Raw genomic sequence first — 11,989 nt, forward strand, 5'->3', positions numbered from 1 at the left:
CAGATCGAGAACAATCTGAATTTGAGAAAGTGTGGTGAAGGAAATCGCGGTTGTCGCTTTCAAAGTAAACATTCCGGCATTTACCTGAAGTGAATTTGTGCCACCGCTTAACACCTAAACCAAGAAGTATTGATTGATCTCTACAGTGTCTGTAGTTTTGCAAAGCAGTGACTGGAATCTGACAGACTTCGGGAAAGAGTAACAGACTTAGGGATTAGGGGGTCTAACTTCATAACGAACTTACGGAAACAAAGGAAAATATAAATATGAATCGTTACACAGCGATATCAACGAAGTCTCTCCCATCTCCAAATCCTGCACTTTACCACTGCGTCCGCTGATTCCATGGCCACCGGTGCAGTAAAAGCGGGTTAAACGCTAATTTCAAATCCTAACCGCTCAGGAACGGTATTGTGTTTTGTACTCTTATTGCGGGTTAACATTAAACACACACTTTCTTTAGCCTATTGCTAAACGATATGACAAAAAAGGAATAGAAATAAGAAAGGCATTCGCAAATGCGAAAATGGATTGCCATTAACTGCATAACGGAACGACAGCCAAGACACTTTGCGCGCCGGCCGGTGTGGCCGTGCGGTTCTAGGCGTTTCAGTCTGGAACCGCGCGACCACTACGGTTACAGGTTCGAATCCTGCCTAGGGCATGGATATGTGTAATGTCCTTAGTTTGGTTATGTTTAAGTAGTTCTAAGTTCTAGGGGACTGATGACCTCAGATGTTAAGTCCCATAGTGATCAGAGCCATTTGAACCACACTTTACGCTTACCTTGAAACAGGGATTGACTTCAATGAAACTGGACACACGGACGTTTTAAAAATACCCATTTTTAGGGTTAGCACACGTTATTGAGTCCAATACAAGACAAAATACCATATTTTTGGGTCCAACCAAAGACATATTTTAGAAAGCAGTTTAAGCAATTTACTGATACAAATGTTGAAATGTGTGTGAATTCGTAAGGGACCAAACTGCTGAGGTCATCGGTCCCTAGACTTACACTACTTAAACTAACTTATGCTAAGAATAACACACACAAACCCACGCCTGAGGGAGAAATTGAACCTCCAGCAGGATGGGCCGCGCAATCCGTGACTTGGCGCCTTTAACAACGGGGCCAATCCGCGCGGGTACTTATACATTTGGAAAATTGTGGTAAGGACTTACAGGACCAAACTGCTGAGGTCATCGATCCCTAATATTACACGCTACTTAATCCCACTTAAACTAACTTACGCTAAACAGAACACACACTCCCATGGGCAAGGGACGACTCGAAACTCCGACGGGGGGAGTCGCGCGGACCGTGACAAGGCGTCACAGACCGCTCGGCTCGCTGTGGTGTTGTAGTTATAGAGTGATGATATTTATGTCAGAAAATGTATCGAGGACACCAATTATTAAGAATACGTTAAACAAAGCAGAGCGATTGCAAACCACGTCACCTGTTCGGCCGCGTTCACCATGACTGAGAATGTAAAGGATTGACCTGATCAAAGAACGGAACATGACTCACATACCTTATACAATCAGGGATCTCTCGAATTGTTTTGAGTTTCCATTATCCGGGCAGTGTCGATCTACATTACGGTAGTATATGGGATTTTCCAGGAGTAATGTACCTCACTGCCGATGGACTTGCCTCGCAGACACAACTTGTTTGTCTCTAACAATGTTTAAATGGCTCTAAGCACTATGTGACTTAACACCTGAGGTCATCAGACCCTAGACTTAGAACTACTGAACCTAACTAAACTAAGGACTTCACACACATCAATGCCCGAGGCAGGGTTAGAACGTGCAAGCGTAGCAGCAACGCGGCTCCGGACTGAAGCGCCTAGAACCGCTCTGCCACAGCGGGCGGCTCTCTAACAAGGGAAGCACGTCCAAGTTCCTCGGTGTAGCACTAAGCGAGCTGCTAAGCTCGACATCTCAGCTACCGTGGTATCTATGCATTTTTATACATCCAAACCCGCTATTTTGCCAACGGGCTTGCCGCAGTGGTAACACCGGTTCCCGTTAGATCACCGAAATTAAGCGCTGTCGGGCTGGGCTAGCACTTCGATGGGCAAGCGGGGTGCAGTCAACCCTTGAGGTAAACTGAGGAGCTACTTGACTGACTAGTAGCGGCTCTGGCCTCGGAAACTGACATGCGCTCGGGAGAGCGATGTGCTGACCACGTGCCCCTCCATATCCGCGTCCTGTGACGTGGCCTTCATGACCTGTTCGGGCGGAACTTAGTTCAGTTTATCCCTGATATTTTCTTTTTTTCCATTATTGTCATTTTATCCCGCTTGCCTCATACGTGCATGAAGGGGGGAGGGCTGTCAGCGGATACAGTTCGCCACACTTCATCCTAATAATATTAAAATTTTTATATACATATGATAAAACTGTACATGGTGATAAAAAATTTATATTTTCAAAAGTTAAAAGATAAAAGGTAATTTGATGATTGATTAAAATACATACACCGATGAATGGAAAATGAATGTTTCAAACAGTGTAAAAGACAGATGGTCATCTGCAAAAACTGAAACATAGAAAGCTGATGTGTTGATTGATTAACATACATACAAAGATGAGAGAAATGATGAGTAGATGTAGACTGCCAGGGAAAGTGGTATCATGCGTTGTAACATTCGGTGTAGGGTATAGTAGAGGGTCTGTGTGGGTGGACGTTTGGAGGAGAGATCTGAAAGAGTGAAGAGGGATACCGTTCCAAACCAAACTCTAGGATGTGAGTGGAGGGGAGCAGAAAGAAAGGGAGCCCTGACAAAGGGAGGAGTGGTGGGTTTGACTAAATGTGGTACGGGGCTGTACAGGGTCTTCGGAAATTCCCATTACGAAATTCTAGGACTTGTAGATGGAAGTGAGTACATAATATTTTGAACAGGAATCCACGTCCGGAAACGTACCGGTTTCTTGGTAGAGTCGTATGAAATCATATTTGCTACATAGATATGCAATAGGGTAATCATATTACGGGGAGGTTTCGTCGGAGTGGCTGATGTCGTTTGACACCTGTCCTACTTCTCTGACCTGGTTCGAGCCTCATTCACGTATCTGTGAGTGTTAGAGCAACATGGTTGAGTACACGTTTGCAGAATATACCGACATGATCCTTCTTAATGGCGAAGCTCGGTGCCTTAATGAAGATCGTTCTCCGGAACGTTCAACGACACACTTTTCTCCATAATTCTGCAACGACTTCGAGAAAGACCACCTACACCGTCTGCAGGCGTGACTTTGGAGCTTCACGACGAGGCCACACACCCCAATTGAATGAGGCTGTACATCATCACCTAGAAGAGAGCCCATCAACGAGTACATGAGCAGTCTATTCGGCTATTAATGAGTGGAATTGTAGAAAAAGTGATTTACTGGATCAGGCCTTATCAGTTACTTGTAAAAGTGGTTGCTTTACCAGTGTGTTTTCAAATGGTTATAGGTTCCAATTGAAATTGTTATGTACTTACTCCACTCTATATATGTTACAGGGCACATTTCATGATAGGGTAAGGGATGGTGATTAAAATTTCGTTGGAAGAGGACGTAGAGAATGTGGACGTGTAGCGTTGCGGAAATGTGATTGTGGGGGAGGAGGGGGGCAGCAGAGTACCAGGATCAGGAGGGGGCGGAGGAGGGGGGGGGGGGGACTAACGGGAGGTTATGGTCTACTTTGAGGATTACGTAGAACATTCAGGGGTCGTCAAGACAGAAGAATAGGGCGGGGTCTTTTGTATGTTGCTAGAGGAGGTGGATAGGTGAGGGTAACGGGGTCCGAAAGGCTAGGCAGAGTGCACGGCGCTCGGTGATCTGTAGGACAGGCCAATTTACCGAGATCGATTGAGATGGTACACAGAGGATGCTAGATCGAGTCTTTAAACTCGTTTTGACATTATTACGACATTTCTCTGCTTAAGAGTCCCATCAGATGCATAGAATATTATACCTGTCTTGAAATGTCAGGTGACCAGTCGCTGATTTCAACGAACAGTATAGAATGTCCTAGTACTGACATATCTACATCTACATCTACATCCATACTCCGCAAGCCAGAATGTCATAGTACTGATATATCTACATCTACATCTACATCTACATCCATACTCCGCAAGCCACCTGACGGTGTGTGGCGGAGGGTACCTTGAGTACCTCTATCCGTTCTCCCTTCTATTCCAGTCTCGTATTGTTCGTGGAAAGAAGGATTGTTAGTATGCCTCTGTGTGGGCTCCAATCTCTCTGATTTTATCCTCATGGTCTCTTCGCGAGATGTACGTAGGAGGGAGCAATATACTGCTTGACTCCTCGGTGAAGGTATGTTCTCGAAACTTCAACAAAAGCCCGTCCCGAGCTACTAAGCGTCTCTCCTGCAGAGTCTTCCACTGGAGTTTATCTATCATCTTCGTAACGCTTTCGCGATTACTAAATGATCCTGTAACGAAGCGCGCTGCCCTCCGTTGGATCTGGCGTCTGGGTGGCAATGTTCAGTGTCGTGTTACAACTGTAACGGTACAGTTATATCCACTGCTTTCACTCCCCATAAGAAATTAATTTCGAACGAAGATGGTAAATATAAAGAAAGAATCCGTTCCTGACTGACAGCAAAGGAAGAAAAAGCGGGTACGTTCCTTTTATTAATCCGTATTAAATACAGCGTCATCTACAAATACGAGACACAGCCACACATACAGAGGCAGCTCCAAACGGAACGTCGGCCTTCAGAGGGGTACAACGTAATTGTTGTCCGACACCATAGAGTGCGCACACAGCACGTATTGTCTTATGCTTTTGCCTTATGGTATGCAAATACGTAGTTTCCACATGGACACCCATCCACCGAATGCTGATATAAGCGGACACACCCCTGTAAATTTGTTTTATATTCTGGATATAATATTCAGAAACATGAACTGTCACGTAGTTTTTTTCTGGAAACCTTATCCTTGGCGGCAGCGTTATGAGGAAATTCGGGCCTGATACTCTTTCGTTTAATCTCAGTTACTTTCGTAAAAGTCAAGGATAACGCTGGTACTGTTAAATTCCATTTACTTTTAAACTGAATAATAGCCCACAGTTAGCGTGGAAATAATTCGTTTGGTGTCTTCCTGACTGTGAAAAGAGATGTAGCTTCCTAATAACTGCACTCAGTAAAATCATCGGACTCCGAGAAAAATAAATGACTGCAGATTGTAATGAATGTGGTATGCAAATAGTAATTACACACAAAATGGCTTTTGAAATAATCGAGAACCAAACGATAAGCTTCCTAATTTAATTTCCTCACTTTTAATCATTTAAATGTGTTTTTCCCATTTAAAATGAAAGACGGCCTTCAAATAACATAGTCGCAAAGCGCAGTTTATTTTTTATGCTTTAATGAACATTCAGGGTACTTCAGCAGAGCTTCCGCTAGTAAACTACTAGCGGCTGGGCCTTATTCGGCAGAGTTCTTCACGCTTCTCGAGAACGGCCTGCCCCACGTCAGCGGCTCCTGGGTACATAAGCCACACGTTTATATCATTTCATGCGCGTGGTTGCATTCAAGACTTTTGACGTCTAAGAAGGTGCATTACTCTATTTCTCAGAGTAAAATGGCCTGATAATGATCCTGTAATAGGTCGAAACCGGCCACCAAATGAAACAAATAACTTACATGCAATAAAAATGATTTTGTGATTTTATTGAAATAATTTTATTAACTATTGAGATGGTTCCTTTGAAAGGGCACGGCCGATTTCCTTCCCCATCCTTGGTAGAGCTTGCGTCGACGAGGCGCTAAACCATAATCTTCCTTCAGTCCTTAAAAGACGTCTTTCACTCGTGCGTAATGGCAGAGGTAGATTCAAATCATATTCACAAGATTAGTAGATCGAAGCAGGTCTATCCTTTCCTTTGAGGTAGACTTAAGGAAGCGACACACCACTATGCTACTTACCAGATGGGAGATTAAGCTCATTCTCTTAGCATGCTAACAGCGATACTTGCCTTACTATCCGATGCGTGCCTTTAGCAAGTCAGCCGCAAATGATCAAACATCGACGACCCTGCGTCGAATGCCATGATCCGGTAAAAAGTATGGACATACGTATACGGCGCATGCCGGAATTGTCTTATGTCAGCATTTAGCAGATGTGAAGGTACCGACAATGAGGGTGCAATTAGAGCCTAGGCCTCTGTACCGATGGCTGAACATGTCATGGGGTTCGGCGTTGTCTGAAAATGTATTGGAAATACTCTCACAGGAAGATATATGACAGCTGAGAGGAAATAGAAAATTTCTAGTTTCTTTATTGGAACTGCCCAAGTTATGGGGGTGGAACAGAATTGCCCGTGAACTATGAGCAAGTGAGAAGTTTTAGGCCGCAGTAACGGCGTCACCAATTATCGGAATAAGATGTTACTACTAACTAATAACATCTGCTTACTACTAGCTAATTCCCCCCCCCCCCCCCCCCCCCAATGAACCATGGACCTTCCCGTTGGTGGGGAGGCTTGCGTGCCTCGACGATACAGATAGCCGTACCGTAGGTGCAACCACAACGGAGGGGTATCTGTTGAGAGGCCAGACAAACGTGTGGTTCCTGAAGAGGGGCAGCAGCGTTTTCAGTAGTTGCAGGGTCAAGAGTCTGGATGATTGACTGATCTGGCCATGTAACACTAAGCGAAACGGTCTTCCTGTGCTGGTACTGCAAACGGCAGAAAGCAAGAGGAAACTACAGCCGTAATTTTTCCAGAGGGCATGCAGCTTTACTTTATAATTAAATAATGGCATCCTCTTGGGTAAAATATTCCGGAGGTGAAATAGTCTCCCATTCGGATCTCCAGGCGGGGACTACTCAAGAGGACGTCGTCATCTGGAGAAAGAAAACTTGCGTTCTACGGATCGCAGGGTGGAATGTCAGATCCCTTAATCGGGCAGGTAGGTTAGAAAATTTTAAAAGGGAAATGGATAGGTTAAAATTAGATATAGTGGGAATTAGTGAAGTTCGGTGGCAAGAGGAACAAGACTTTTGGTCAGGTGAATACAGGGTTATAAATACAAAATCAAGTAGGGGTATTGCAGGAATAGGTTTAATAATGAATAAAAATAGGAATGCGGGTAAACCACTACAAACAGCATAGTGAACGCATTACTGTGGCCAAAATAGACACGAAGCCCACACCTACTACAGTAGCACAAGTTTATATGCCAACTAGCTCTGCAGATAATGAAGAAATTGATGAAATATATGAAATAAAAGAAATTAATCAGGTAGTGAAGGGAGACGAAAATTTAATAGTCATAGGTGACTGGAATTCAACAGTAGGAAAAGGAAGAGAAGGAAACATAGTAGGAGAATATGGACTAGGGCTAAGAAATGAAAGAGGAATCCGCCTGGTAGAATTTTAAACAGGGCATAACTTAATCATAGCTAACACTTGGTTCAAGAATCATGAAAGAAGGTTGTATGTATGGAAATGTATGGAAGAACCCTGTAGATACTAGAAGGTTTCAGATAGGTTATATAATGGTAAAACAGAGATTTAGGCACCAGGTTTTAAATTGTAACGCGGTGGTCTCGCGGTTCTAGGCGCGCAGTCCGGAACCGTGCGACTGCTACGGTCGCAGGTTCGAATCCTGCCTCGGGCATGGATGTGTGTGATGTCCTTAGGTTAGTTAGGTTTAAGTAGTTCTAAGTTCTAGGGGACTGATGACCACAGCAGTTGAGTCCCATAGTGCTCAGAGCCATTTGAACCATTTAAATTGTAAGACATTTCCAGGGGCAGATGTGGACTCTGACCACAATCTATTGTTTATGAACTGTAGATTAAAGCTGAAGAAACTGCAAAAAGGTAGGAATTTAAGGAGATGGGACCTGGATAAACTGAAAGAACCAGAGGTTGTACAGAGTTTCAGGGAGAGCACAAGGGAACAATTGAGAGGAATGGGGGAAAGAAATGCAGTAGGAGAAGAATGGGTAGCTTTGAGGGATGAAATAGTGAAGGCAGCAGAAGATCAAGTAGGTAAAAAGACGAGGGCAGTAGAGGAGATACTGAATTTAATTGAAGAAAGGAGAAAATACAAAAATGAAGCAGGCAAAATGGAATACAAACATCTCAAAAATTAGATCGACAGGAAGTGCAAAATGGCGAAGCAGGGATGGCTAGAGGACAAATGTAAGGATGTAGAGGCTTATCTCACTAGAGGTAAAATGAATACTGCCTACAGGAAAATTAAAAACACCTTTGGAGAAAAGAGAACCACTTGCATGAATTTCGAAAGCTCAGATGGAAACCCAGTTTTAAGCACAGAAGAGAAAGCAGAAAGGTGGAAGGGGTATATAGAGGATCTATACAAGGGCAAAACCAAAGAAACTAGGTGTTGACAAATGTGTAAATTATCGAACTATCAGTTTAATAAGCCACAGCTGCAAAATACTTACGCGAATTCTTTACAGAAGAATCGAAAAACTGGTAGAAGCCGACCTCGGGGAAGATCAGTTTTGATTCCGTAGAAATCTTGGAACACGTGAGGCAATACTGACCTTACGACGTATCTTAGAAGAAAGATTAAGGAAAGGCAAACCTACGTTTCTAGCATTTGTAGACTTAGAGAAAGCTTTTGACAATGTTGACTGGAATACTCTATCTCAAATTCTTAAGGTGGCAGGGGTAAAATAGAGGGACCGAAAGGCTATTTACAATTTGTACAGAAACCAGATGGCAGTTATAAGAGTCGAGGGACATTAAAGGGAAGCAGTGGTTGGGAAGGGAATGAGACAGGGTTGTAGCGTCTCCCCGATGCTATTCAGTCTGTAAATTGAGCAAGCAGTAAAGGTAACAAAAGTTGGGATAGGCATTAAAATCCATGGAGAATAAATAAAAACTTTGAGGTTTGCCGATAACATTGTAATTCTGTCAGAGACAGCAAAGGACTTGTAAGAGCAGTTGAACGGAATGGACAGTGTCTTCAAAGTAGGGTATAAGATGAACATCAACAAAAGCAAAACAAGTATAATGGAATGTAGTCGAGTTAAGTCGGGTGATGCTGAGGGAATTAGATTAGGAAATGAGACGCTTAAAGTACTAAAGCAGTTTTGCTATTTGGGGAGCAAAATAACTGATGATGGTCGAAGTAGAGAGGATATAAAATGTTGACTGGCAATGGCAAGGAAAGCGTTTCTGAAGAAGAGATATTTGTTAACATCGAGTATTGATCTGTCAGGAAGTCGTTTCTGAAAGTATTTGTATGGAATGTAGCCACGTATGGAAGTGAAACGTGGATGATAAATAGTTTAGACAAGAAGAGAATGAAAGCTGTCGAAATGTGGTGCTACAGAAGAATGCTGAAGATTAGATGGGTAGATCACATAACTAATGAGAAGGTACTGAATGGAATTGGGGAGGAGAGGGGTTTGTGGCACAACTTGACTAGAAGAAGGTATCGGTTGATAGGACATGTTCTGAGGCATCAAGGGATCACCAATTTAGTACTGGAGGACAGCGTGGAAGGTAAAAATCGTAGAGAGAGACCAAGAGATGAATACATCTAGCAGATTCAGAAGGATGTAGGCTGCAGTAGGTACTGGGAGATGAAGAAGCTTGCACAAGATAGAGTGGCATGGAGAGCTGCATCAAACCAGTCTCAGGACTGAAGTCCACAACAGCAACAACAACTAAGTAATGGCTTGAAACGTAGGAAAAGGGCGTTCAAAATTGTTCAAAGGCTCTAAGCAATGTGGGACTTAACATCTGAGGTCATTAGTCCCCTAGACGTAGAACTACGTACCCTGACTAACCTAAGGACACCACACACATCCATGCCCGAGGCAGGATTCGAACCTGCGCCCGTAGCAGCAGCGTGGTTCCGGGCTGAAGCCCCTAGAACCGCTCGACCACAAAGGTCGGCGAAAAGCGTGTCCCAGAAGATATAAAAGAGGAAGATTGAACGATTACAAAGTGCTGTACAAACAACTGTAAAACCACTAGACAGTTCTTCTACCGACTGAAGACTGCATAACCGCTGCTCATAGCAGCAAGCAGCTGTTCAGCTTTCCACCAACCCATCAGTCCCAATACATCACTACGACCAACCAGTCAGAAACCAGCAGCGTACTGAAATCGGTGTTACTAGTTCAGGATTACAATGGGGTGACTATGCTGACACCTGAGACGTCTACACGATAACCAGGTGAGTCAAGATTCGTATGAATAGCTCCCACGCAATTAGCAAACTGGACTGGGTGGTGCCCGAAGTAGAGCGGACTCTCACCATATCGTCCAGAGAAGTATCGTGACTCAATTCCAAACCACCGGTGTGTATAACGTACGGCGCGTGACCTCACAATGGATTTCCCACGCATGTAAATATTATACTGACCCCGCCACATTTCCATAAAATGAAGTATCGGGTTGTGGTTTTACTACACTTCAGCATACGTCCGCCTGCATAGCTGAGTGGTAACGTGTTTACTTACCTTGCATCAGGCCTGGGTTCAGTGCCCGGCCGCGTTGGAAGACTCGCTCGTGGACTGGGTGTTGTGTCGTCCTCATCACCGACACGCAAGTCGCCCAATGTGGCGTCACTTGAATCAGACTTGCAACTCGGCCGGTGGACTTTCACAGAGCCTTTCACAGAGCCTCCCAGGCTCAATGACACACAATCATTTCAGTTCAATTTTTTACTTCAGTTTAACAAGCCGAACCAGTTATTGTTATCGGGATACTAGAAGAATGACTTACAGCGGGATACTATAACTCGATTATTCTTAAAAAAAACTTGTAGAATACAAAAATCAAACAAACTGAAATACACGATATCGAATTCTACCCTAGATATAACTTCCAGATTGGCAGACTATAAATGTAACTTTAGACTGTGTCCTGACGTCATTAGACGGGCGCAAACTTGGCTGTCACTGATTACCATTGAGAAACAGAGTACCAACAGAAAGACTGTCACTTTCAGGAAAAAGCTCAGTGGGCAAGTGATGCCGTCCGCAAATTCACAGGGCTCAAATTACCTCAGTACAAGATTGAACACGAATCAATATTTCTGTTAGCTCACTAGTCAGGACGAAAAATGGTTCAAATGGCTCTGAGCACTATGGGACTTAACTTAAAAGGTCATCAGTCTCCTAAGGACATCACACACATCCATGCCCGAGGCAGGATTCGAACCTGCGACCGTAGCGGTCGCGTGGTTCCAGACGGTAGCGCCTAGAACCGCTCGGCCACCCCGGCGGCTGTCAGCAACAGAAATTCGACTCAAGTATTCTGCAGAAAAGCGGCACTTCATTGTGTGTCATACTCCGCTGAGACCTAACGAATGGTCACTCGAGTAAACAGAATAACAACTATGTCAGAGAGAAACGACTCCCCGTGTCGAAAGCAACACCTCCTAAAATTTGACTGCCACCTCCTACGCTGTAGCTATCGCTAGCGAAGTCCCTTCTAGCCGGCTTCAGAGGCAAGTGCTTTCGATCGCTGTCGGCAGGGCAGCCTCTTTTGTCCTGCCATATGCTGCTCCCAGCTGGACACGTGGCGTCTACGTCTGCTCTCCAGGCGACGAACCCCAGTGGCCGTTACAAAAACTTTATCTCCTACTACACGTGTCATGAATCTGCCGGCCTATAACCTGAAGCTCGTAATCCTTCTTTGAAATCCCTAGAAGGCTCCATATTCTGTCCTTAACGCTTTCTGCTTTTCTCGGCTGAAGTGTGCTCCAGCAATGGCCATCAGAAAATTCTACAGAGTTCAGCTAGCTAGCATCGTTTGTGAACTCGCACATTCCTTTTTACCAAAAGGATGCTCTTTCGCATTCTTTCGCCCTCGACACTCTTTCTCCATGTACGCTATTCTGAAAATTTTTCCTCTCGCCAGAGAGCATCTCCAGCCCTGCGCTATAAGAATCGGCGGTGTCTAGCATCACAAATCACAGCGGCCATGCACTATTCTCTTTCAAGGGAATAAATGTGTGCCCCTG

This window comes from Schistocerca gregaria, chromosome 8 (assembly GCF_023897955.1).
Source record: "Schistocerca gregaria isolate iqSchGreg1 chromosome 8, iqSchGreg1.2, whole genome shotgun sequence".
NCBI classification, from domain to species: Eukaryota; Metazoa; Arthropoda; class Insecta; order Orthoptera; family Acrididae; genus Schistocerca; species Schistocerca gregaria.